Below are 25,997 nucleotides of genomic sequence, written 5' to 3' on the forward strand. Positions count from 1 at the left end.
TGTGTTTGGTGGGGGTTGCTTAAAGGGAAAAAATCTAAAAGAGTAAAACTCTTCAACAGGATTTATAATTAGGGCACAATTATATCAGCTATGTTTTAATCTGAAAGGAAGAAGACCACTACAGGACCAGGGCAGAAAATAAAATCCTTCGCTTGACCTTCTGGCCCTTGTTTCCCATTATATCCCTTGTTTAGCTTTGAAAGAGACCTCGACAAGAGGTGGGTTAAATTTATTGCTTCTCTCCATCTGCTACAAACTGTTTTTGAAAACGTTACTTGTTGCTGCTAATGAGTTCACGGACTGTTTTTTTTGGGGCTGATTTTCCAGGGGCTGAAATGAGGATGGGTATGCAGGGAACGGTGGCTTTTCCAAGGCAGAAAATCAAGGTAGCTCCAGAATGGGTGGTTCCTGATCAATCGTCCTTAAAAATCAGCCTGGTAGCTGCAGAACTTGTGTGTTTGTAGCTATTTATCACCTGGATGGGTGCTGTGTTGCACCGCTGAGGGAGCAGTGCATGGCCTCGATGGAGGCCTTGATGGAGCCGTAGGTGCAGCTGTGCTGACCCAGCAGGAGCTGGCATCGCAGCCGGCCTAACAAATGGGTGGCCTGCACTCAGAGTGCTTACCCAGCACATTTCCCATCGCTTCCATCAGGTGCATTGGCAGCAAGGCCCAGAGGTAAAAGGCATCTCGTCTTGGCCACCGTCTGTAGAAGGCTGCGTCTTGGGCCACTGAGTAGGTCACCTGCACATCTTTTGATGTGTTGACCTGCAGATGTGCTGGGTTTCACATGTTTCCTGCTGCATTGGTGTGTAGCTGTCAGTTCCCGCAGCTCTAACTTCAAAAAGCACTTGGCAGTCAGGGTTTAATGATAGTTTTCTTCACTGAAGCTGAGAAATTAAGCTGCTAGGGACTTCCAGAAAGCTGATGGGGCTTCCAGAAAGGACCCATACAGCTTTCTTCACTTGGAAATGTCTGAGGGTGAAGGTGAGATGCTCAGGGTGTTTTGCACCTCCAGAAGCCTTCAGGCCTCTCTTCCCCTCTCCACAGGGGAAGATCTTTAGAAACACAGGTCCCAAATTCAAGTGATGTTCCCATAGCTTGGATTTCTGCCTGTACCACCTTGTCCAATATTATTGGATATTAATACTTGAGCCTCCTCAAAAGTGACCTGTTGCAGCAATATCGGAGGAAGAGAGATGCTTTAAGAGATCCTAACCAGCTTCCCCAAAGCCACTCATTCCCCACTAGGAAGCTGTGCGACCAAGAAGGACGAGGAGCTGCAAAGTTTGGCATGGGACTAACTATGTTTAGTTTAAATGCTTTTGTATGTAAAAGGGGGCGGGGAAGAAATCAGTTACTTTGGGAGAGTGGAGCTGTCATCTTAGTGTGATCACTCTGCCAAATTAATTTCAAGATGATGTATTTGCTCATTAATTATGGCATTTTTAGGTAAATATCATACTTTATTTGCATGCTTAACAGGACTTTGACCTTTTTGGCAATTTTGCCGTGAAATCCTTTCCTTGCATAGCACTGTTGGAGGCTTGGGGCATTGCTTTTCTTGACAAAATCTGTTTTGAACTGGAGTATCCCACTCCAGTCCAGGACCACCACGTACTAGGAGATGCATGTACAACACACATAGACATTTTCATTCTTCTAGAGAACAGTTGTGTTGATTTTGCCTTGATTTTTTTTCAAATTCTTGTCCTTCCTTCTGCCTTTGAAAGTCACGCTTTCTCTAAACCTGAGCATCCAGCAACACGTGTTGCAAACAAGGGAACCAACAGCTATGAATCATGTCCCAGTATCCCAAGTACCCTTTGGTGCAAGTGCGGGGACAAAACATTCCTCCTGAGGCTTATAATTCATCTTTATGGCTGCTTTTGCAATGCTACAATTAACTAATTACTTCTGCTTGTATGTATATTAAAAGAAAAGTAAAGCAGAAGGTTGACTCGAGTTTATGTGGGTACGTTTATGCCTTTGCTGGGAACAGCATGTTAAAGCTGTGCTCTTTTCCGTTTTAAATGTCAGCTTTTACTGAGCAATCTATTCTGCTGTTGCAATGACTTATTAAAAAGAGAGATACAGTGAAATGCTAAGCAAGCTCAACAACCCAGACAACTGCTTGTATCTCCTTATTTATTTATTTTGCATTTGCCTCGGCCCAGCAAGTTTAACTCCTGCCCTGGAGACAAAATGAACTGCAAATGCATAACTGATGAAATTGGACCTAGCAGTGCATAATCAAACCTTGTTTCCCGGAAGTGCAAGTCAATTTTGTCCACCAATACCATAATTTATCTGTAAAAGTTTTGGCCTTAAACTTTATGAAGTTACATATTGAATTATTACCAATTTCAGGCTGTTACTTGTACCCTAGAATGAAACTTTGCTGAGAACAGTATTAAATTGTGTATACTTACTAATGACAGGCACAAGTTCTCTTCTTAACTTGCAGATTAAGAACACAAATCTCTATCTAGGTGGGCGTAGGTACCACTGAGCTTGTCGTATGAATGAAGGTATAGCAGAAAGCCTTATCAAAACAAGTACCATTTTCCTTCTGTGGGATTTCTTCTTTTTCAAAGCCTGAAGTCACTTTGCAAATAAATGTTTTATGTAACTTGGGAATGGAATATTAGAGAATTCCATCAAAATACTGAAGTCATAGCCATTTTAAGGCGAAGAAAACCAAGCTGCAATGTTTCTGCTGGGTCTAATGACTTCATTATGGCCTTATGTTTTGTTCCATGGAGCTAATTTCCACCACTTTAAATTAGCTGTTATACAACGGGGCTTTTGTGCGAATAAATATGTCAATGATTTCACTACTAATAAGCATTTCTCAAGTTCAGGCGGAGCAGCTTGGATACCACCCTGGCAAATTCAGCAGGAACGTTGGAGAAGCCAGTGACGATTGGAGGCTTTTCTACAAAACGAACTGACAAAGAGCAGTGGCCCTGCTGATCCCCCAAACATTAGCTCCCAGGAGCACAAACAATGGGATTAATGAGACGCTGCTAAAAACAATTAAGTCTGTGCATGGAGTAGCCCGAGGAGCATTATTTTTTAGACATTGGCCAAGAGCAGAGTTGCATCTTGAAGGTGCATTCAATTAGCAGCTGCTTGTGGGGAGAAAATTGATTATGATAAGGGGTGGAAATAACACATTTCACTTATTTGGAGTATAATGTGGCTGCTCTGTCTGAATATGATGTCATTTAGTCCCAAATGATGTATGTTAGACAGGCAAGCACAGCCTTTATGAAGTGATGGATGCATATTATACTTTATACCATGCTATGAGCTGAGATGACTGTAATCACAATATGTGATTGCACTCTGTTCTCATTAATATGTGTTGCTTATATCTTATGTTCCAGGGAGGTAGTCCCTCAAAGTGTGCTGAAGGTCCCATTTGAACCTTTTCATCCCACCAGGTAGGGTGGGATGATTTATTTGCTTTGAAGTAACTCGGGTTGCTTGAGGCCTGTGTCTTTCTAGGTGGACAAAAGCAGGCAAGTGGCTCATTCATCCAACACCCTTCTGCATCTGCACTGGCTTTGTGGCTCTGGGCCTTGGTGCAATCTACTTTAGCTTGGACAAGACTGGCACCATTTGGCTCCAGGAAGTATCTAGGACCTTGTGGAGTCTCCTCAGGTTTAAGAATTGATATTTCTCCTTTTTTTTTTCTCTTTGAACTTTAGCAGAACTAAAGTTTGCATAAGTGAAGGTGCCTCTGTAGACCATGCTCCAAGTCAAAGCAGGTAGTTACAAAACAAGTTTTCGTCCCTGTTTTACAAAGAACCACCTGTGATTGAACAGGACACTTGAATGTTGAAGCAAAGGCTCAATCTCCAAAGCAGCAGTGATTTCTGGTGCTGGTTTCAGTCGTGGGATCCTCGGGGTGGTTTCCTGAACTCACCTCCGTCTTCGTGCAGTCCTTACCGTCCTGTCTCAAATTTGTAAAAGTCCTTGTCTGTTTTTCAGTCTTAGGTAGTTTAAGTTAAATCAAATGATGGCATTGTTCTTGAATTCAAACCACTCTGCTTTTTTTTCCAAATTCTAGAACCATCCTGTAATTGTAGCCTCTCTCTTCCTGGAACAGGGGAAAATTAAGGACCCTCTTGCTTCAGAGAACTTCACTGCTTCTTCACACTGTCCTTGAACTATTTTAAGATTTGAAAAATTACAAATGGAGGCCTTTTGAACAAAATACAGTCCATCTGCATGTCCAGATATATGCAGGTTAAGATCTATTCAGCTATGGTTGAGATATGCAGATTATGAGCATCTGTCTATGAAGATGATGTCTCCCTGCTCTGCCACATGTCAAAGTTAAGGGGGGGGCTTGCCTTAACAATCTAAAATGGTAATTAATCCACAGTGAATTACAAATTTAACAAGTCTTGAGGAAAAGAAAAGAGGGCTTAAGTCAGAGCAGGAATTCAACCTTGACTATATTCTTTGCTCAATCTACCACTGCAATAATTCACTCCTAAGTCTTAGACATTGGCCCTAGACTGATTAAAACAAGAACTCCTACTGGTCAGTAGGATGAACAGTGATAAATTAACATGTTATGTTTCTACCAGCTGTGATGGAATAAGAAGTAAGGTTATGTACTGTATGCTGTAGTTATTAAATTCACATTTGTTATGGAAAAATCAGACTGGGAAAAGAAGAGATTGAGGACAGAAAGAGTAGCAGCAAACCAATAAAACTTTCAGTGATTCAGTAATGTGGATTAAAGACTGGTGGGGAATCCTCTGTTGCTTTAGACTATCAGGGGATGCGGTAGCACCGATGAAAGAACCACAACCAGTTTGTGGTGTTACCTGCCCTCCTCTAGCCCAGCAAAACATACCGGACTAGTATCCTCTAGCCCAGTAGAGTCATACTGGGACTTGCTCCAAGGACAGATGAAAACATTTGTGAGCAGTCATACTCTGGAGATGTCTGCCAGCAAGCTCGTTCCCTCCACCCTGCATGACAAGTTTACTTGATTGAAAAGAGTTGTCTCAGGAATCAACTGGTGCTGGGGTTGAATGAGTATCCTGTGTGGAGTCAAATTCCTTGACAAACTTGCAAAGGAGGTTGAAAGGGCTGGAAAAGTGATCTTGGAGCTGCCCTTTCCCCCACCTCTTTTAGGTCCTACTTTGGCACAGCTTTATCTTTTTTCTCCCTTGAGAGATTTGTTTCACAGAACTCTGGTTTCAGACAATGAGGAGGCAATGGACAGGACAGCAGAAGCCTTTTCCTTTGCCAGTGGTGGTAGGAATCGCTGAGTGCTTTTTTGAGTCAGAGTAGTTTGTTGGATATTTTTAGCATGGATTTAGGATCTTGGCGTTAATTGGGTTCAAGACACATATAAGGAAAGTCGAAGGTGGCTCCTTTCTCTTGGGAGAATCGCTCTTTAGACCTTGATCTGCTGGTAGCTCAGATGTAGGAATATGTACTGAACTCCTAGAGTCAGGAGGGAGAGTTCCCATCACAACAGTATCTCTAGGGGTTTCTATGCTTTTGCTCGACTTTTTACCCCCTTGATTCAACAGAGCATCCTGACCCAGAAAGGTGACCAGAGAGAGGGTGCGTGACACTCCTCAGCATCCCTGTGAGCCAGAATGATGGATATCATTTCACATCAAAGGTAGCTAACCCCTCTCAGAAGCATAGCATATATTCTTAGCTGTGCTTGGACAGCAGAGTTTGAACTCTCGCTTCTTATTCAGACCGTGCACAAAGAGCTGGAGCAGACACCGATTTCCTTTATGAGGGGTCAGTGCCAAGGGAAACAAGTGGTAGCCGTTGCACCTCACGTCTCCCTCAGCACCGTGATGAGAGCCTTGCTCTTGCCCACGTATGGCCTCTGACACTGTGATTATTCATATCCATAAAGCGGTGCCCCCGGAGGTCAATGCAAAAACAGCCTCTCCCCCATAAATTTCTCCTTTCTCGAGCAGCGCACTGAAGGGAGATGGAAGAACAGAAGGGTTTGATGTGTTTTTGTTCACAGCTGGGACCGTGGGTTCGGGGGAAAGTGTGACCTGTTGGTTTAGTGGAGTTTGACAAGTGGCCTTTGCTTGCTCCAAAAGAGATGAAATTCTTCAGCCTGTGCAGCATGACTTTCAGGAGGAGGAGAGTCTGTTGTGTTTAAAAACACACTGGGCTGCTTCTGCATCACTCCTGTTGGTCTGAGCTGGTAATGTTCGTGCAAACAGAGTTATCAGGACCTCTTTGGTCTTGAGCTGGGCTCAAAGTTGCAGCCTCTATGGGGGAGTAAACCATGTTCTAGACCCTGATGCCCATTCTGATGCACTTCAAATCTCAGCAGGGCAGATCTCCCCACATGGTTGCTGTGGACAATAAGGGGGTGAACCTGTGTTATTTTGGAGTATGAACCTGTCTGGTTAGCTTGCTAAGCTCTTCCTTTGAGGGAGAAGATTGCTGGGGATCTGGCAGAAGAAGCAAAGACATGCCCAAACCTTCACTGAAGTAATAGTGATGCAACTTCCCTGTGGCAATAAGGTGCCTTTGGGGGAAGAAGAAAAGCTGGTGTTAGCTACTCATGCCTCTAAATGAAGGTGTGATTTAGGAAGAACAGATTCTTGATGAAGACTGGGTCTGAGCAGAGTAAGCCTTATCAATACAAGGGCCCCTTCTGAACCAAAAAGGAGAAGGAACCAAGTATTGATGCACAACCTGAAAATTCAAGCAACGACCACCTCTTGGCCTTAATTCTCCATGTTCCCACATGGAGATAAGATAGGAGTTTAATGCCACTCATGCCTTTGGTATGATTGTTTGCAACAAGTTTTGTTGTTTGGAACGCATTTTGGGTGTTGTTATGGCTCTCATCCAGGCCTAGTGAACTTGTCCTCAGGGCTGGTGTGGGAGGCACAAGGAAAACTTCATCTCTTTCAAAGGTGATGAGGTAGACACCTGCAACAGCGATCTTGCCACTGTATGGCCATTGCTTTTTATGATCTGGGCTGCTACAGCCTCTACATCAGCTTCAGTGAAGGTACACGGTGTTAATAATACATTTTGTGAGTCTATCTGTGGCTTTGCACACACTTCTTTGGCTCAGGAGTGACTGTACTGACAGTTACAAATTGGTCTGCTGAACTTATTCATTGCTGTAATATTACTTGCTTGACCTTGATACATCTCCTAATGTCATTTTCATCTACTCCTCACTTCCTATCACTTAGATGTCTCTATTTAACCTCTGGTATACCTCTTGTCTGAATCGTAAATCCTTCCTGTTGATTCAGAAATCAAGTGCATCTTGGTGTCCCATCTTACAAAGTGCAACTATGACGCTCCTGCTAAAGGATACACCATCATCAGTTTTCTGCCTGAGATTTTGGGAAGGCGAGATATATTTCTTTTTCTCTATCCATCCAGATATTCATTGTTAAAAAAGGAATGGCATATAAATATTTGATTTATGGTTGATCCACCTGCAGCACCTAAAGTACTGTATGTCCCTGAGGACAGTAACCTTAAATATATCACATTGGAACTCTCTACTACAGAGCACGATGGAGTGGAAATGAGATAAAGGGGATGCTACTTGGGTGCAAGTTTATCTCAGTGTATATTTGGCACCTTTTTCCTGTTTGCTAATGGTATTTTTGCATACGTATCAGGCATTAAGGTCACATCCTTATGGCTTTGGTACAAGAGAAGGCTGAAGTTACATTTCAAAGGGGATGCACATGGTGGTGAACATAGCCTATCTTAACTCACTATTTTAGATCTCTCGCCTTCTCTATATTAATCATCTCTTTGCTTTCCTCTTCCATCTCATCAAAAAAAAACCATTTTCTTCCTGCCTTCAGGAAAGTTGAAGTAAAATAGGTACTCTCTTTGATGTAACCAGTTTGGGATGTACTAACCTTGGCAGCACATCTCTTGGCATAGAGTGAAGTGTTATCAAGAGGTCTTCAATCCGCACAATACATGCTTAATAATGTCAATAAACTTAGCAGGGTTCCTGTCAGAGTCTCTCATTTTTGTGTTGTGAATTGTAATTTATGTGGAATAAGTATTTTCAAATCGTTGTGTTTGTTTTGTGGGTCTTGTTGTTTTCTTTTTCTTCTTTTTCTGACATAACGATCCATATAATTGAGATGGAGCTGTGTCTTATGAAAAAAAAGTCATAATTGCTGATTGAAATGTCTGGTGATTGCATTAATGGATGTAGCAAATAAGAATATCTGAATGCCACTGCCCTCACAGAAAAATAAACATGTGTCTTGGGCCAAAGTTAAACTGTTAAACTCTCAGGCTTTTAGGTCTGCTTTAAGGGTTCTCCAAAACAGAGTGAAGCCAAAGAATTAAACCTACTTGGACTTAAATAGTTTCCAAATCGAGCTGTTACTACCTCTGTTAAATAATGTCAAGGGTTAGAGCTGATTATAATAATGTGGCAAAGTCTGCCCTTGTGCTTCATGTAATATGCTTCCTCTGTGGATTGCTGGGCATGTTATATTATAAATTCTTACTGTCCTGATGGGGAAATTATTCTTGTGCTCATCTCCTTGATGAGGGATGTGCTGAAGCACCTTGTGAGCTCGCTTGGGCTACCCAAGGTCATGCAATGGAGAGGAAAGGGGAGCATGGGATGGCAAGGATTGGTGGAAAAACCTCCAGGATTTCCACAGTGCAGAGCTGTTTTCTCTGCAGTTCAAAATTGCCCCTGCTTTGAGGACTATTTCCTTTAGAAATGGAAGAGCTACAAGGGGAAAGGTAGAGAGTAAGGACTAAGAAGGGTGGCAATGATCATCAATGCAACATTAATAGACATCAAGTCAATTAAATCTGTTATGGAAGGTAACTTTTCTAGTACTCCGTTGTCTCGGTAGTATTTGATGCAAGTCCTATTGCAAAATGCTTCTCTCTTGCCCTGAAGTCCTGTTTTGTGCTAATGTTTGTGTGTGTGTGTGTGTGACGGGGGCACTTTGGATATTGCAATATTCATATATTCATCTTAATGACTGTATTTACCTATAGCATTTTTAGCAACCCAAAAGCGGCCTCATAAGACCACACATGGTAACTTTAAGTGACCTGATTATCCAACAGCTTTGCAGGGTGTTAGAGCTTTCCCTTGTTGCTTGTGCATTATCTTCATGTGAATCCAAGGAAAGCTGATTATAAGGGAAGGGGGAAGAGACAGAGCAGAAGAGGGGAGTCCAAACAATTAGAATTGCAAATGCAGATTTTAATGGGATACTTTTATCCCAGTGAGGCAGGAGCCTTTTTAAATTTAAAGCTGCATGTTAGTTTCTATTAGAAGTCCGACATTTTCTGATTTTATTACGTAAAGCGTTGATAACATAGAAAATTAGATTTAAATCAAGGAAAGCTTACTCCAGGGCACCAGCTCTTGACTAATACGCCAACCCAGGCAAGCACTGGAGCATGTAATTTTATCCCTGCTTGGCAATGTACATAAAGTCATGCTTAAAATCAAGCATGTGAAAAGTCCCCTCGGCTGCTCAATTAAGCCTGCGTCTAGGTGCTCTACTTCTGCAAAGGATCTGGAGGAATCCAGCACCCAAATTCAGTAGCAAAGAGCATGATGGCTAGTACGGGAAACAGTAGAAGTTACTAGTTTATTCTCTACTGTGTTTCTCGAGTTATGAGAGGTAGGTAGCTCTGTCATTAATATCTCATGACTTGTCCAGAAGGAGTCCCGCTTTTGGACTAAGGCCTCTCTCATGTCCAAGATGCTCTGCAAATGCCTAAATAGTCCTACCCCAGGCTCAGCTTGATACTGTGATGCTGGCCATCATCCTTTTCCCTGGGCAAGCGGAGAGATGAAGGAGATGGCGGGTGCTGAAAAGCCCTCCCAAAACCTCCTACCTGCCCAGCTAGGGCGCGTGAAGCTCGTGCGACTCAAAGCATTCCCAATTCCTTCTAATGTCAGGAGAGGCCTTTGATACAGGCTCCAAGGAGAACTCTGCAGGGGCTCCGGGTGATTCCCTGCAGGCAGCTGCTTGCAGATTTGGGGTTGTTTTGCGCAAGTGGGATTTGCTCCGCTAGCCTTAAGCCTGCGGAAATCCATGAGAGCCTTTCTAATGACTCCTTCAGGTGCCTTGTTTAAGGCTTTTTGCTGGCTGGGGCTTGCACAGGGGCCAAAATTGTGCTCCTATCCTTTCAAAGCGCTGCTGCCTGACAGCCTGCTGGTTGAAATCATTCTTTTTTCTTTATTATAAGGAGCAATGATATTCAGCAAATATTGTACTGAACGAGGATGTGTTTGCCAAAAAGCAGAGTTAGAAAAATTAAAAACAGTAGAGTTTGTGTTAATGGATAACAGAAAATATCTTTGAGGTCTGGCTGTCCTGCACATCTGTATTTTGGTTAATAGCCTACAGTTTTTGCAACAAAAAGTGAATTTAAATGCTATGCTTTGCTCTTAGTATTGCTGAAAACCTAAACATGAAGCTGAATTCGCATACAGTGTCTTACAAAACTGATTAAAAAAATTAACATGAAATTGCTAAGTACTGCCCAAATTAACACAAATCAGAGTTCATTACATGGCATTAGGAGCCAATTTATTGCAATCATTATGCCTGCTGTTAGAGAGAACCATATGCCAGCTCCAGAAATAACAAGTATTCTGAATCAGGGTCATTGCAGTCCTATTTGCATATGAAATGCATTAATTGATCTCCTGTGCATATTAAAATGAAACCCACGCTTTCCCCCGCCCCCCACTGCTGAATGTTCTCTCCATAGTTTGTTGTGCAAAGGAAAGCCTTGGGTGGTGGGGAGGCAGAATGGTTTATTAAGAGGAATATTTATTGCCAGCTATGGCCAATTCCTAACACTAAGTAATTGAACTTGGTCCACTCAACTAATTGAGGTCCTGACTATCCTTGTTTTTTTCCCCAGGAGGAAGATATGCCATCCAATGAGTCAGAGTTGAAATACCATGCTCTGGTATGTCAGCTTTTCTGTCTTCTGGAAGTCTTCCAAGAAACATTCTTGGTGCTCTACAAGCTTACAGGAGGACTGCACTGTGTTTGGGAAAGTTGGCCTTTTCCTGAAGGCTTACTACATCATGGAAAATGGAAGACTTTTGTTTTCTTTAGTCTACAGAGAAGAATGGCAGCACATGCTATTCAACTGCATCTCCCATGGGATGCTTCTCTGGTAAGTCAAGTAATCAAGATGAGCCAACCAACTCTCTGGTCAGTAATCAAGATAAGCGTTTTGATGTTTCAGTTTTTGTAAAGAACGTGCATATTCTCTGTGGACAAATAACAAGTGAAAAGATGATAGTTATTTCAGCCATCTGAGGAAGCATCTTACATGGGAGAAGTTATCAAGTCCCATGCCCTAAGCAATCTTTAAAGCTTTGCATGTGGGAAAAGGAGAAGTTCTTTCTGAGCCAAGGGAAGGTTATGAGAGGATCAATATGAAGTAATGTGAGAGAAATGTTTTTGGATGTTCACTTCGGTGAGCTACGTTATGAAGCTGATGGTGGGGAGATGAAGTAGAACAGAAGAAGAGTAGGGAGGGCAGCTGGCTCTTATAGATTCTCGAGTGTAGTTGCTGTCCATCATTGAAGCATCAGGAATATTTTTTCCAGGTTGAGAAAGAGGTGTGCTTCAAGCTGGCAATAAAACCTCCAAGAGTGTCTTTCTAAGGACTCCTGAGCAGACTGCACTTGTCTTTGCCAAGCCGTATGGGTTTCTCTAATCCAGAGCAATCGAGTGGAAACCCTTGATTCCTACAAGCCAGAGAGGGTACTTAGAAAATGTGCATGTGTTTCTCCTCTGTGCTTCTGTGAGGGCAGGTGTTGAGGTGCACTCCCAGCTTTGCAGGTGACATAGGGCTTATAGGACCAGCCTTGCCCACTGCAGACAAGTTTGCATGTTTCTATATATTGTTTAATGAATGAAAAGAGCATTTCTGCTGCTAGCATCTGACAGTTGAGTGGCTGTCACATTCAGCAACAAAACTGGAAGCAAATTAGAAATAAGAATCCAGGGCAAACAAAGTCATTATATAGCAGAGTGACCAAAATAGTCAAGGAAAGCCTTAAACTTTTTTATCAATTAATGTGCACATGATTGCCGTTCCTAGCAGGGTGAACAGCTGTTGTGCTTACCTAGACAAGAGGCTAACTTCTCCATAATGATGCAAGTTATTAAAATCTTTGGAGATAATGTTATCAGGAGCAGCACACGGCGCTACAGTGTTTATTGTCCACGTACTCTCTTCCTGCCAATGCAGAAAACACAAACACCTTGCCCTCTACGTGGAAAGCCAGATAGGCTCAAGCAAGAATTTGAGAACTGGGTGCTATTAACCTTCAGCGAACTTAATGATACCAGATGAACTTGGGAATTGCATGAGGAAAATAAGTCTGTATTTGGACACGTGTTATTTTGCACTCCTGACTAGCAAATTTAGCTTGTAATCTTCAAGTTTAGTCACAGCACTGAGCACCACACAGACACTATCCATCCCAGTCAGGAAGGATGTGCAGAAATGGCATTGACAGTGTTATTTTTCCAGTTTGGGATGGAGGCAAGGAATAGTGGAAGTAGAGGAGTCCAAGGAATTAGGTATTGGAGTCTGTAAAGCATATTGGTGCCATCCACATGTGAGTGTCCAGGCTCCCTGCCTAATGCATGGGGGATATAGGGAGCACTGAATGGGATGCACATGAGTTGGCATGTGGAGCAGGGGGTTACCCGTGGCCCATTAAAAAGAATTGCTGCAGGAAACCCATGGCCAGCTGAAAGGAATTGCTGTGGCTGAAGCTCTGGAGCTAGGATGCTGAATGGGCCAGTGCTGCCATAGCTTATGGTGAAGCACTTAAATGAAGAGAAACCTTGATTTGGGGTCTGCTTTGGGCTGAGGTGGGATATGCTTAGATAGGACCGCTCAGAGTGGACAGAATTTGCCCTTCCAGGGGGTTTTAAAACCCGGGAAGGAGATACGGAACACCAGATGCCTTGAGCAGTGCCTGAAATCTGGAAGATGTGAGGCAGCATGCTGGTGGGATGTAGTGCTACCCTAGGAGTGCAGAACAGGGTGCTTGGGAAGAGGAGTTCTGGTTCATCTGAAAGGAGCTATGTTAGCTCCGTGAGCCAAGTCAGCAGGAGACGTTGTGACAACACCTCTTATCCTGCCTAATTTCAAAAGATGAATAATAAAGGTCTTGGAGAGAAGCTAATTTTAATATTTATAGGAGAACTGCTCAACCTAGCAGGGGATTTGCTTCTCCTCGCTTTCACCAGCCAGACAAGTGTAATGTAGTAGTCATTTTACATCCATTTTTATGTTGCTCTTCCCTCCTGGCAGGATTTCACACATTTCTGTCTCTTGCTAGGTGAATGAAAGATGGGACTGAGCACTCATCATATTGGTATGAGCTCTGTGCTTCTTGCCTTCATGCCAACATTCAAGTCCCTCTTCTTAAGGGTTGTTTCCTTCTACTTTCTTCTTTTGGAAGACCAGAAGGCCAATGTGATGTCATGCTGTTGCCCAAGTGCTCGTGTGGTGGGCATCTTCTCCAGGACTTGATCCTCTCCATAGAGAGGTTTAGCATGGTCAGGCTGGAGAGAGGTGGTGGAGGTGAAGGTTGGGCTTTGGTTTGCCTGGCCTGTAGTGCTAGGTTGTAAAGACAACATCCTTCCCCAGAGACCATCTCGCCAGCTTCTTCAAGGGGAATGCCCTAAGGGGAGATATCCCATGGAGACACCGCAATACTGAGAACAGCACAACTGAGAGAAATTTTCTTCTTTTTTTTCAATGCCTTCCACATCCGTTTGGAGCATACTTCTGCAGGTTGCTTATGAGAATGTCACATGGGAGCATGTCAAAAGCTGCGCAGAAGTTCAAGTAAATCATTTCTACTGCTCTTCTCCTTGCTCGCTAGGCCAGTCACCCTGTCAAAGAAGGAATTTACTTTCCATCCATTACCCAGGAAAAGAAACAGCAGTGCACAGTAAAATGTCTCGTTATCCTCTTCACAAACTTATACTTTCACAGATAGATGGATATGCATCCTACCCCCCCTTACTCGGCTCCCTGATGCTGTTCAGCATGTCTGGAGGAGCGGGTGTTCTTAATGAAACGAAGCACGAATTTCTCTCAAGTTTTGTTTGATGTTTTGATTTCTAAAAATATTTGGAGTTATTTCGGCAAGTGTAGGAGGCTGTTTGTTTTATGATTCCTAGAGATTTATTCTCCTTCCGTGGCACTCATCAAATATTTTCTGTGGCAGCACAAAATACGTCTTATAAAATTGCATTCTCTTATCAAATGGCATTAATCTAGGGTTGGGACTTACCCGGAGGTGAGGAATAAATTGAAACCAGCAGTGTTTAACATGGCACACAGTGCAAGCCTCCGCACCAAATTAATACTAAATCCATCTTTGACGTTATTTATGCTGTTTGGAGCACTGAGCAGCTCTGTTTGCTTTTAACTGAGAAACAGTCCCTGCAGTTCAATATTTAATGTTACCTATGATTCTGGAAAGCGCAAAAAAAATTATTTCTTGATTCTTTAGCCAGAAGGAAAAAAAAATAAACATGATGGAAATCACTTTGGGACACAAATGTCTTGCATAGCAATGAGGGAAGGAAAAGTGATTCTTTCATTTATGTAGCTCCATAGTTTTTGTATTTTAGTATATTAAAATGAGGCTAGTATTTGACTGATTGCTTTGAAAAATTACTGAGACGGCTATTTATATATACATATATTATATACAGCTTTTTCCCTTGCTGGATATCGCTAAAGAAAGGGAGAAAAGCTGCATAGGCTGGTTTGCCACCATTGCACACGTCCTTGGGTGAAAACTGAGATGCAAACTTGGGGATTGCTGTTCATCCACTTGGTAGTTTTGAGTTATTTTGACAGTTCCCCTAAAGAGAGAGGGATAACACTTCTGCAGCTCCTTTAGCTGTCATATGGGGCTTCAAAGCAAGTCTTGTCAGTCCCTTGTGCAAAGCCCTCAAGCATGGATGGAGTCTGAAGCCAGGTGAGATCAAGGTTCAGACTTGCAAGGACTTTCAGCAGGTATTTGCACACTTCATTCCTCCGAGATGGAAAGTGTCTGTGCAGCTAAACAGGTTGGTAGCTCTTGCTCCAGTATACCCAGACCATGAAGGAAGTGGGGAAAACACTGCTGTGAAGGACAAAAACAACTCCATAGTTTCTTGTGAACCTTGGGGGTCAAGGACAAAAACAAATCATTTTTTTTGGAATCTTGGGGATCAAGGACAAAAACAACTCAATAGCTTCTTGTGAAGCTTGGATTTTTCTAGATATCCTCAAAAACACTGTTTTATATGTGCATTTCAAGTGCTTTTATTACATGGGATGAAGGTGGCGATCACTCTTCACTTGGAGATGAGGAAGCCTGTTCCATAGAGCTGCAGTGCTGTGAGTGGTAGAGACCTTGGACTGATCATTGGCTAAAAGGGCTTTAGATATTGGAAAGAACAAAGATGATGCCATTCTCCTCAGCTTCAAAGCGGTTAGCTATTACATGCTGCGTAAGGATTGAGAAATAATCTTTGAAGGAAGATGAGAAGGGGCTGTGCCTCTGTCAGTTAGGCTTTTTTAAAGCTATGAAATTTCACCTAACACCTAGGACCTGGTTAGGTCCTATTTAAACCTTTATGGTGGCAGCAAGCAGGCAGCTGTATGAAGGACACCAGTCGATTTATTGTTCAGTGAGTTCTCCTTGAAGCTATTCAGGATATTCCAAATACAGTGTATTGTATTTTCTTTGTTAAATTTTGCAGTTTTATGGTGACTAGAGAAGAGTAATACCTATTTGTCAGTCTTTTACAGGGTTCTGAAAAAAACCCCTATGCATTAGTGGAGAGTCATGCTGGGATGTGCGGAAAGCATCAAGTAAGAAGCAATGTGTTACTTCATTGCTTTAAGATTTCCTTGCATGTCCCCAACACTGAAGTGTTCTGCTTATGTGTGTAATGAAGGCTGACTCTGCTTGGAAGTTTTGTCTGTTCCCAGGATAATTCTCTTGGATCCTCCTAATAAAGAAAATTAATTTTCTTATTTTAGGAAAAATAGCAAGGGGCTTTTATTAGCAAACTCAAGCTATTCTGCTTCAACCAGTGCCAATTACTTCTGTTGTCGGGCCATCAGTCTATGCAAGGGGCATCTGAGGGACTGTGTTCAGGCTGTTTTGGGGTGCAGTGAAATCACCCGAGTTGTGTTTCAGGGGTAGTACATGGGCCAAATGTGCCATGAAGGTCTAGCATAAAGTTGCAACTTGGTCTCTCCTGTGGTCCTGGTGTCTTCTGCCCTGCTGTCTGTCCAACCCTGGCACAGCAAAGTTGGCTGTGCATTGCCCACTTCTGGCTGCTAAGGCAATTCTTTCTTTTTTTCTGAAGAGTTATCCCTGGAATAAATGCTTAATAATGGAAGCAGAGCAAGAAAAGGGCTTTAGATAAGGCTTTACATGACTTGGTATTTTGTAGCTGAGAGGAAGGGGAAAATGGGAGCGTGCTGCAGTGCGGAATGACATTTGGAGCCTGATCTGCAGATTGTGAAATAGAAAGGATGAAATTATTGGGAGGCACAAAGTTCACTTTCGCATCGCCCGGTCGCTGCTTGTGCGAACTTTGGTTTCTGCAATCTGCTATTGCAGCTCCAGCACTCGGACTCAGGATATTACTACTGAATTGGGGCCATTCCCACAAAAAAAAAAAAGTATGGAAGAGGCTCTGTAGTACGTGTCCTTCAGGAAAGAGCAGCTGTGCTCCAAAGGATGGTTTACTTTGGACCAAGCAATGAACCCAGCTTTGGGTGCTGAGCTTGGCTGTGTTTTGACCTACACAGGAGCAGTAGGTTGAGAAACAGGGTGGATGCTGAGATGAAATATGAGTTTGCACAGAGCCAAAGATGTCCAGGCCCATGACTTAAGCTCTTAGTTAACACTGGTATCACCGGCATGTTGTGAAATGCAATAAATCCTGATCCCCTGCTCGTAGGCAATAGTGCGACTCAGCACTGCTGACCATTGCAAAGCGTCGATGTGAGAGCTCAGCATCCAGGCACATGCTTGCTTTCCAGCCAGGTATTGATATCCATGGGAGGAGGATTCTCAGGGCTAAACAGAGGCATTTAAATTCCAATATTTCCCTGTCATTATTTTAACATCCTTCGTTTCGCCTAAGCGGCTGAGCTGGCTCCTCTTTTTCCTTTGCATCTCAAAGACACAGTAAAAAAAAAAAAAAANNAAAAAAAAAAAAAAAAAAAAAAAAAAAAAAGGCAGTTTTGTATAACACAATTGCAGCAAAGTGCTACAGGGAGAGAATATATTTTGTTTTGCCTCTTGCTTGGAGAAACGGTGAAAACCAGCCTTTTTAAGGCTCTGTCAGACCTTTGCTTTCCTGCCCTCACTTGGCTGCCAGATGGGAGCCTGCAGCATCTTTCTAAAGAGGTTTATAATGGAAACTGGTGAGACATCCTTAAGTGCAGCAGATGAAGTGATTGCCTTCACAATGCGGCCCAGCGTGGGAAGAGTAACAGCGGTTGAGGAGACCAAAGGAAAGCATGAACTGTCCCCAGAAGCCATTACCTTAGTGGAATTTATCTCAACCAGGTAATTCACATAAGTCAGGTGCTCAATGGAGTTTACTGCAGAGGCAGCAGCACTATTTGTGCACTCTGCGCCTAAGCTGCTGCCTTGTGCTTAGGCACAAAAAATCTCCTGTTTTCTGGAGACAGGTTAGACATTAGCCATCGGGAACAACTGTTTCCCTTATGCAGATCACTTTTTGTCCTCCTCTTGGCATCTGTTCCCATCTGCTTCTCCAGCATCAGTCCCAGATTCAGCAGGAGCTGGCTGAGGAATCTCTTGCTGCTCAGATGAAGCTCTCAGTCCTTGCAGCTAGTGCTTTTAATTGCTAGTGGTGATGATTGAGTTCCACTAATTGTGATTTATTAATGTTTTTTCTTTAACATGTATATCCAAGCAGTTGTCATTGACCCAGATGAACAAAAGAGGATAGGGGTGCAAAGATGTGCACAACCGATGGCAAGAATGAATTTCTTCTAGCTGTCCAACAGCCCAGTAATCAGTATCTGGGGCACAGGTGCAAAGTGCCACATAATAACTGCTAGTGTCATATGCAGGCAGATGGTCTCAATGTTTTGGAGGGGAGATAACACTGAATTTTAACAGGTAACAAAAGGATTGGCATGGTGTGAACAGAGCATCCGAGCTTCTTGGCTGCCAACCAGAGCTGCTCTGTCATATTGTCCTGCCTACAAGACGTCTGTGGACATTTCCTACATCTGGAAAGATGCTTATGCCTCTTAAAGAAAAAAAGGATGAAAACAGCAGAAAGATTTGAGGTCTTTGCCATTTTCTCATACCTTTTGAGCTTCCTGAGTTGATTGCTTTCTTGGTGTGGATGCTTTTAATAGAAAGAGATCAAAATGAAGCTGAGGAGATGAGCTTCCTTGTAGAGCCAGGTAGGAATAAGAAGCTTGTGTCTGTGCTTCTGATGAAGGGTTTTACCCCTCATTTAGAGCCCACCTGATTATGTTAGCAGGGAATCTTTGGTCTCTTGAAGAGACTAAATATTTTCTGGTGAGGAGGTTCCTTTTAGTCAGGGAGAACAGCTTCCCTCACAGGTGCCTTTCAATGCTGAAATGGGCAGAGCTGGAGAAAAAAAAAGAGAGGGAAAAACACATGTATTTGAGCAGGCAGGGTTTCCATTCAGAGCCAAGGAAGGAGGGGAAATTTCAAAGCACACACCTGGGGAGAGCAGTCTTTGATGTCCAGGAATGTGTGTGGTCGGCATCAACCAATTCTTGACTCCATCACTTCAGGCCTCTGCAAAGAGCTGCCAACAGATTCACAGAATATTTAAGGTTGGAAGGGACCTCTACAGATCATCTAGTCCAACCTTCCTGCTCAAGCAGGCACACCTACAGCATGTGGCACAGGGTGGCATCCAGGCAGGTTTTGAAGACCTCCAGAGTAGGAGACTCCACAACCTCCCTGGGCAGCCTGTTCCACTGCTCTGTCACCCTAACAGTAAAGAAGTTGCTCCTCACCTGGAGACGGAACTTCTTATGCTTCAGCTTGTGGCCATTACCCCTCGTCCTATCGCTGGCCACCAGTGAGAACAGCCTGTCCCCTTCCTCCCCTGCATTCTCCCTTCCTGACCTTATACATATTAATCATCTCCCCTCTGAGCCATCTCTTCTCCAGAGAAAACAGGCCCAGCTCACTCAGCCTCTCTTCATACGAGAGATGTTCCATTCCCCAACAATTGGCATAGTAGGGGAGGAAGACCCATCACCAAAGTGAGAGAGGGACTTGGAGGGGAAAATGGGATTAAACTCACTTTTTTTTTTTTTTTTGATTCAATATTCAATTAAAATGAAGGAGTTAGATTCAGACCTGCCAGCAAGAAAGCTCTTGATCACAACCAACTGCTCCTGAATGACAAAAGTTGTCGCTCCTCATCTGTTCCTTTAGCTACCTACTCCATTGCTTGCATAGACTCTATGTTGTGAGTGTTCTGGGTGGGACAATTCATCCTTGCTTCCTACACCTATGGATGTAGTAATAACTAGCATTTAAAAGCTGATTTGGTCTTGTTGTATCATGAAACCAGCGTCACAGTCCTGCTCGCTCTAGAGATGTATTTTGTTGCAGTTTCTGAGAATGTGCCAAACGCCTTGGTAATTTGTCAGCTGCGATGAAGATTTTATTTCTGGAGACAGAAGTTGGATTAAAACAGAACTTTATATTAAAATTGCCTTTGTCAAACAAAATAACATGTCTACCTTTGAATGAAGTTAGTTTGCTTGTAACATGAGATCATATCCGCTTTCCCTTAGAGGAACTGATGGACGTTGCTAAGTTCTGCCTTTCCAGAACTCTCCAAATTAGAGTTGACTTGGTATTTGAAAGTGGTCTTGAGTGGGAAAAGAGGAGATATTGGAAGGACTGTGTAGAGTCAGTTCCTCACCTGGTGGCAATTCCTGCTGTGAGGCTGAAATCCCCAGGACTGTAACAGCTTGCACAAACCACAACCTTGGCCATAAGGTATCTCCTGCCTGAGAAGAAATGGAAGAGGAATCTAGAGGTGGGCATTCCCAAAATGAGTAGAAAATAATATTTCCTTGTTCACTGCAGAGCACTCTCCTGTCTTCCACCACCATCCAGTGGAAATGTGTGCCTAGCTCCTGTAGGTGCATCCCCAAATGCTCTCCTGGGAGATCTGTCCATCACTTTTAAAGTTCTCAACATTCACCTATTCATTCCTTGCTGAAACGGCCACTGGTCTCTGTAGGAGCACAGAGTGACCAAAGCAAAGAAGATAGCAAATATGCCAGTAATATGTGCAGGATTAATCAGGATGAAGATTTCCTCTTTCTGTAAGAAGAAAATAATCAATGCATAATGGATAAGCAGCTAGCTATTGCAGAATTTCTTTTGCTACCTTGGTAATTGCATAATAACTTTGGCTTCAAGCCAGAGTATTTGGGGCTGACGTCTGTATAGCCAAATTAGGTTGCTACTGTGCAAAAGTCGAGTGTGACTAATTCTCTCAGATGGCAGTGACAAGGATGCTGCAAGGTTGGGTCTTAAAGCTCCCAGGCAAGACAGGGCTTGCTTGCTTCCTTCCTGAGTGAATCTGGGTGAGATTTCTTTAATGTCAAGTGAATTTTAGTAAGAGACAAAAGCCATGCTGAGTATGTTTCAGTAGATTATTTAACATATCCTTCACACTTTTTCCCCCCCCATATCTCACTCATTCAAGTGCCAGGGACTTGGCACATCTATGATCTCACATTTCAAAATAGGGAAACCGCTGAGCGGTTTGATTAGCGGGGGATATTAGAGGAACGTTGTGAAACACATCAATTAAATTAAATTACATTTCACAAAATCTGTTTCAATACCTTGACTTTGATTCTGAATTTAAAAAGAGCTGTTCTTCCATTAGAAACAGCTGGGGAAAAAAATTGGCAAATAGATTACTCACTAGGTACATTTTGCAGAAAATTTAATTAAAGATGACAGCATCCAAATAATAATAGTTCATGATTCAGCATATTAACGAACAAGATCAATCAATTTGTGTTTGGCGTTTGTTATGTTTTTCTTCTAGAACAAAGCTGCTCTCCTGCTCTGTGCAAGAGTGTCATGTCTAGGATCTGATAAATACCTTTTCCACCCTCTCTTTGATGAGGAGGCAATGAGCAGCCCATTGCAGGTAAAGGGAAACCTATTCCCTGCGCTGCACCCAAGTGTTGATCTGTGAATTTTGAAGTAGAGAAGCAGAACCTCTGTGCTGAGTCCAGCAAGTCTCTTCTGGCTCAGCATCCTGCCAGGCACTGACCAAGAGAATTACTCTTTATTCCCGCCTTCCTACACGTGAGCACACAGATTATGCCAAACTCAATAGGTATTTCCATAAGCTTTTCTGTAAATGTATACAGAAGAAAGGTCTGTTGATGCTGTCTTGACTCACATAATTCCATCTTCTCTTCCGTGAGGTCTTATTTGGGATACATGTGTGCAGCAGCATTCACCTTGAGATGAAGTGTCAGTATTTGACACGATGCCTTGAATTCTCCTGCCTGCTTAGCACTCTTAGGGATGCCATCTCTGGAATGGGGCAAGGTTTGCTGCGTCATTGCTGTGGATTGGTCTTACTGGATCTGCTGAGGGAACTGGAAATAAGCATGGTTGAAGGCATTGACTTCCTTCATGGTGACCTGACAGAAGGAAGATGGGCTAAAAGCAGGTCAGACGTGGTTTTTCTTGGTATTATATATTTATATGAGATATTAGACTGCTGAAGAGTGAGGGACACTTGTGCCTCTTAAGATGAAAAATGTTTTAACAAGGCAAGAGGTGGTTAGGCACCATCTATAAGAGGATAGCAACAAATGTGGAATGAGGCATGAGACAAGGGTTTCACTTTTGAGCTTTTAGTATCCAGTGGTTATGAATGTTAGCTTCCAAGTCATCTCCTGAAAATATTCTGTACGTCTTCCTTGACACTGAGAATGGGGAGATTAGGAGCAAAGCTCCTTTTTTATAGGCCGTTGGGGGAAATTCAGTAGTGGTCAGCTGGTTTTACTCATTTCGTTTCCAGTGTTTATAATAGTGTTTATTATATTGGAAGACTGTTCTGGATAAGCATGTCTGGTTCCTGGAATTTTGAAGGGCTTGGATATATATTGCAGCTTTTGAGGCTGCAAAGATGGTTGCTGGCATTGCGGATGCAATTGTGCTGGCCTGCAGGTTTTTGTACTCAATAATTTATGGATTTGCTCTTCTATTAAGTCAGCTATTGAGTCCTAAATGTCGATATTAATGTAGAGTATTCCAGAGACAGTTTGATTTTTTTTTTAAAGTTATTATTAGATCTGTAGTTGAAACCGGTGAAGAAGAAATTGTGTTCCCCTGTAAGCGTTATTTGGTGGGGAGACACCACAGAAATTGAGCTTCCTGATCCTGTCTCTGTAGAAGTTGTCATGATGCCCTGATGAGGCTGTGGCTCTTGGTGCGCTTGGCGTCATCTTGGTGCTTTGCAGGAGCAGGGTGCTAGCTCTTTGGATGAATTGAAGCAGTGAGGTGCTAAGTGGCAGGGCTGGTCAGTTGCTTCTCTCCTCCTAGGATTTTTGGAGAGCGTTTGTATGCATTGCACCATTGTTTTCTTTTAGTTGTTTGAGCAAGTTCTCCTGCAGCAGCTTGGTGAAGCAAATGAATCTACAAGTGTTCTGATATCTTCCTCCGTAATTCAATCCAATGCATATGATGGCTGTAGGGTGAAGTCAAATACTATGAGCTGGATTGACCAGATGGAAGTGTAGAGCTTGCTGAGACTATTTCATAGAATCATAGGATGCTTAAGGTTGGAAGGGACCTCAGAGGTCATCTAGTCCAACCCCCCTCCACACGCAAGATCACCTAGAGTTAGATTTTTGTAAGAAAATCAGCATCTGTGAAAGTTGGTGTTGTCTAGCAATGACCTGTACAGTTTGCTCCTTATATCTCCATGCTGCTGTTTTGGCCTTTAATAAAAAAAAAAAAAAAAAAAAAAAAGGACTGTCTGAAATCAGGAGTTGAGCTCAAGTGTACAATGACTACAACCTACCCTCAGGGTTTGTTTATTTTAATCAGTATGAGCAGTAGCCCTCTCTTGCTGTCTGCTTAGAAAAGCATCTTGCAGTTATTACTTCCACCACGGAGACCTGACCCTGTGGATCGCCTAAGTGGGACAGATGGAGCTTGTCTGAGGCTGCGTTTCATCAGTCCCGTCCTTGGCAGGCCTCCCGTAGACAGCAGAGCAGACAGTCTGATGCTCCGTGTTTTTGTAAAGGAAGAAAAAAAAAAAAAAAAAAGAAAAAAGAGTGAATATTGAATTTCATGAAAATGTTATTGATGTGTTTACACGTAGAAAATAGACTGTCAGATTGTCAGATTTAGTAATAAGGAAGAGTCTCTGACCTTATAAACCTTTTGCCTGCCAGGCTGAGAGAGGTATCAGGAGTCTACAAGACTGAAATGCAACTTAAAAGTGCCAATACACAGCAAAAGTAGGCAAAATGTAAAATAATGACTGGTGCTGATTGTGAGTCAAGATATTGTCTTCATTTTTAGGCTTCTGGCCTGATGCTAAGCTGCCGTATCCAATGTGTGGAGGACTACATCCCACTTATACATCCAATTTTCTGTAACAGAGCAGCAGAAGCTGGACAAAAACCTAACGCTCTGGCACTGATCCAATTTTCCTGGAAAACATCAAGATTAAGCAAGCTTGAGAACAGGATCTTTCTGGTTTGTCCTAGCGTGCATAAGTAGCTACAGCCTTGAGAAATGTGTGGCCTTCATCCAATGCGATGGAAAGGAAAAACATGCTTTTATAAAACCATAGTTCTGCTTTGTGCCATCTTTTACAAGTCATCTTAATGTTTTCAGAGAGATTAAATATGGATGAGCAAAGGAGATTCTGGTGTAAGAATTTTGAGAACTGTAACAAGTCATTACATTGAGGAGAACAATGGTGAGAGATGAGATGACCCTTTTTGAAGCTCTCCTTGATCTACATGTAGATTTTCCAAAACACCTATGCAAATCTCTTGATCCTAAAGGCTTTCAGAGATCTTATGGCACGTGTCTATGCCTTGTTTGGAAAATAGGATTAGGTTCTTAAATATTTTGGGGGTTTATTTTTTTATTTCTTTAAAGGGATAGAAGATTTTAAGGCAAAAAGCCAAGATTTAGTGCCTAAATGTACAAGCCAGCTATGTGACTGACAATGAAAGCTGGTGTGATGGATCCTGGGGGAAGGGAAACAGTCCTTTCCTTCTGGAAAAAAAAAAAAAAAAAAAAAAAAAAAAAGAAAAGAAAAAAAGAAGAAGAAGAAAAAAGAAAGGTTGTTGCAGACTTGAGCATCTCTCTGCATCTATAGAAAGGCATGTAACATTACTGCTATGTGGGGAATGATGAAGTGCAGACTCAAGGTATTAAGTGCTGTGATACACCAGGCCCTGCACATCACTGGAGCTCTTCCAATGTCATTAACTGTGGGGACAGTTTTGTAAGGACTGTGGCATGTCTTCCATCACCAGGAATGTTTGCAGTTGTTCCCTTGGATGAGTTTCTTTGCCTTAAAAGATGCTTTTATCCAATGAAAAATGAAGTCAGGGTGAACTTACGGCTTCTGTTGTATAAGAGGTCAGGCTCGAGAGTGGGCCTTTTGGCCATATAATTTCTAAATTTGTGAATAATGGCAAGTGCCATGGTTCAAAGGTTTCTGCCCTGCTGGGAGGCTGTTAATGGCCGGGCAATATGCCTGAAAACTTAACTTCCCTTGTGAGAAGAGCAACTTTTTCTCAAAGAAGCCGTTGTCACAGTAAAAGTCTCCCTGTTTTGCCCTTGGTCTCAAGATAGTAAATGCAACTTGTGATGGATTTCCAGTTCTCAAAGTGTTTCGTCATGACGACTTTCATTTCTATGACTTTATTTTTTATTTGCTTTCTATGAAACTACTCACAGGCCAGGCTTTCTCTTTTTTTCTTCCTCTTTTTTTATTTTTTTTTACTGGCTTTTTCTCTGTGCACCTCTCCCCAAATGCAAAATAACTCATGCTGCCAGTTTCACACAGATATTTTTAATTAGTTTTTTCTTTGCAAATAGCAAAGCACTCCTGAACCCTATGGCTTTGATATTTAGGACTGGATGTGCATAGCACATAGGTGCTTAGCACATAGGTGAGGGAAGCTCTCTCTACTAGCAAAGAAATCTTTGCCCTAAGTATTTAAGTTCGGGCAATGAATGAGGTATTTTCCACTTGGGTGTCCAGCTCAGTCTATATGTTACTTCTGAAGAGATACTGTAATCCATTTTCCAAAATTCAACACAATATTCATTTTCTGCTTGGATTTGGTGGATGTCTCATAACTGCCTAGAAATTTTAAGTTCAGTGGTGTCTGAAAACCATGATTTTTTCTGTTAAAAAAAAGTGCTTTTCGAATTTTTCTGGTGGGAATGTGGTTTTCTTGGGACAGAGCTTCTCTCTGTATGGTGGCATCCCTTTTTTGGCAACATTTTGGCAGATTTCGTTGAGTGAAAACAAGCAAGAAACGACCTTACTACCACAAGGACGTGGATGCTCATTGCTGTTTCACCTTGGTGGCTCAAAAGTTTGATCGAAGTTCTTTTTTTCCAAGTGGAGGTGGATTTCAGTGAAGAATTGAATTGAAAACACTTGGGGCAGAAAGTGGGAACACCAGAAACGGCTATTTGAGAGAAAGGTGTTTCATGCAGGATATAAAATGCCATTTTATTGCTAGTTCTCAGGCACAAAGAGATCTGAATGACCACTTGCTTCAGTGGTCATATATCCATATATTCATCTATCTCTTCCTAGTGTTTTTTAGTTCTAGATGGTCTGTCTCTCTATCTTTCTTACAGAAAATGTTGTTTTC

The 25,997-nt window shown here is 42.5% G+C and overlaps 2 long non-coding RNA genes across 3 annotated transcripts in view; both read left to right on the forward strand.

The window, feature by feature from the left end:
* LOC112944907 overlaps positions 1-4,348 on the forward strand; it is an 11,157-nt gene extending 6,809 nt beyond the window's left edge. The window contains exons 1-3 of one of the 2 annotated variants that reach the window (XR_003248861.1): positions 115-218; positions 3,392-3,448; positions 4,078-4,348. This is a non-coding gene — a long non-coding RNA (uncharacterized LOC112944907). Of the gene's footprint in view, positions 1-114; positions 219-3,391; positions 3,449-4,077 lie in introns of those variants that run through there. The other variant, XR_003248860.1, reaches the window with a different exon arrangement.
* Positions 4,349-10,977: 6,629 nt separating this feature from the next.
* On the forward strand, positions 10,978-13,784 carry LOC112944908. Its single transcript, XR_003248862.1, has 2 exons — positions 10,978-11,183; positions 13,375-13,784. It is a non-coding gene; the product is annotated as an uncharacterized LOC112944908 (long non-coding RNA).
* Positions 13,785-25,997: the final 12,213 nt, after the last annotated feature.

Source organism: Nothoprocta perdicaria, unplaced genomic scaffold, assembly GCF_003342845.1.
Source record: "Nothoprocta perdicaria isolate Ctin4 unplaced genomic scaffold, notPer1 scaffold_178, whole genome shotgun sequence".
Lineage (NCBI taxonomy): Eukaryota > Metazoa > Chordata > Aves > Tinamiformes > Tinamidae > Nothoprocta > Nothoprocta perdicaria.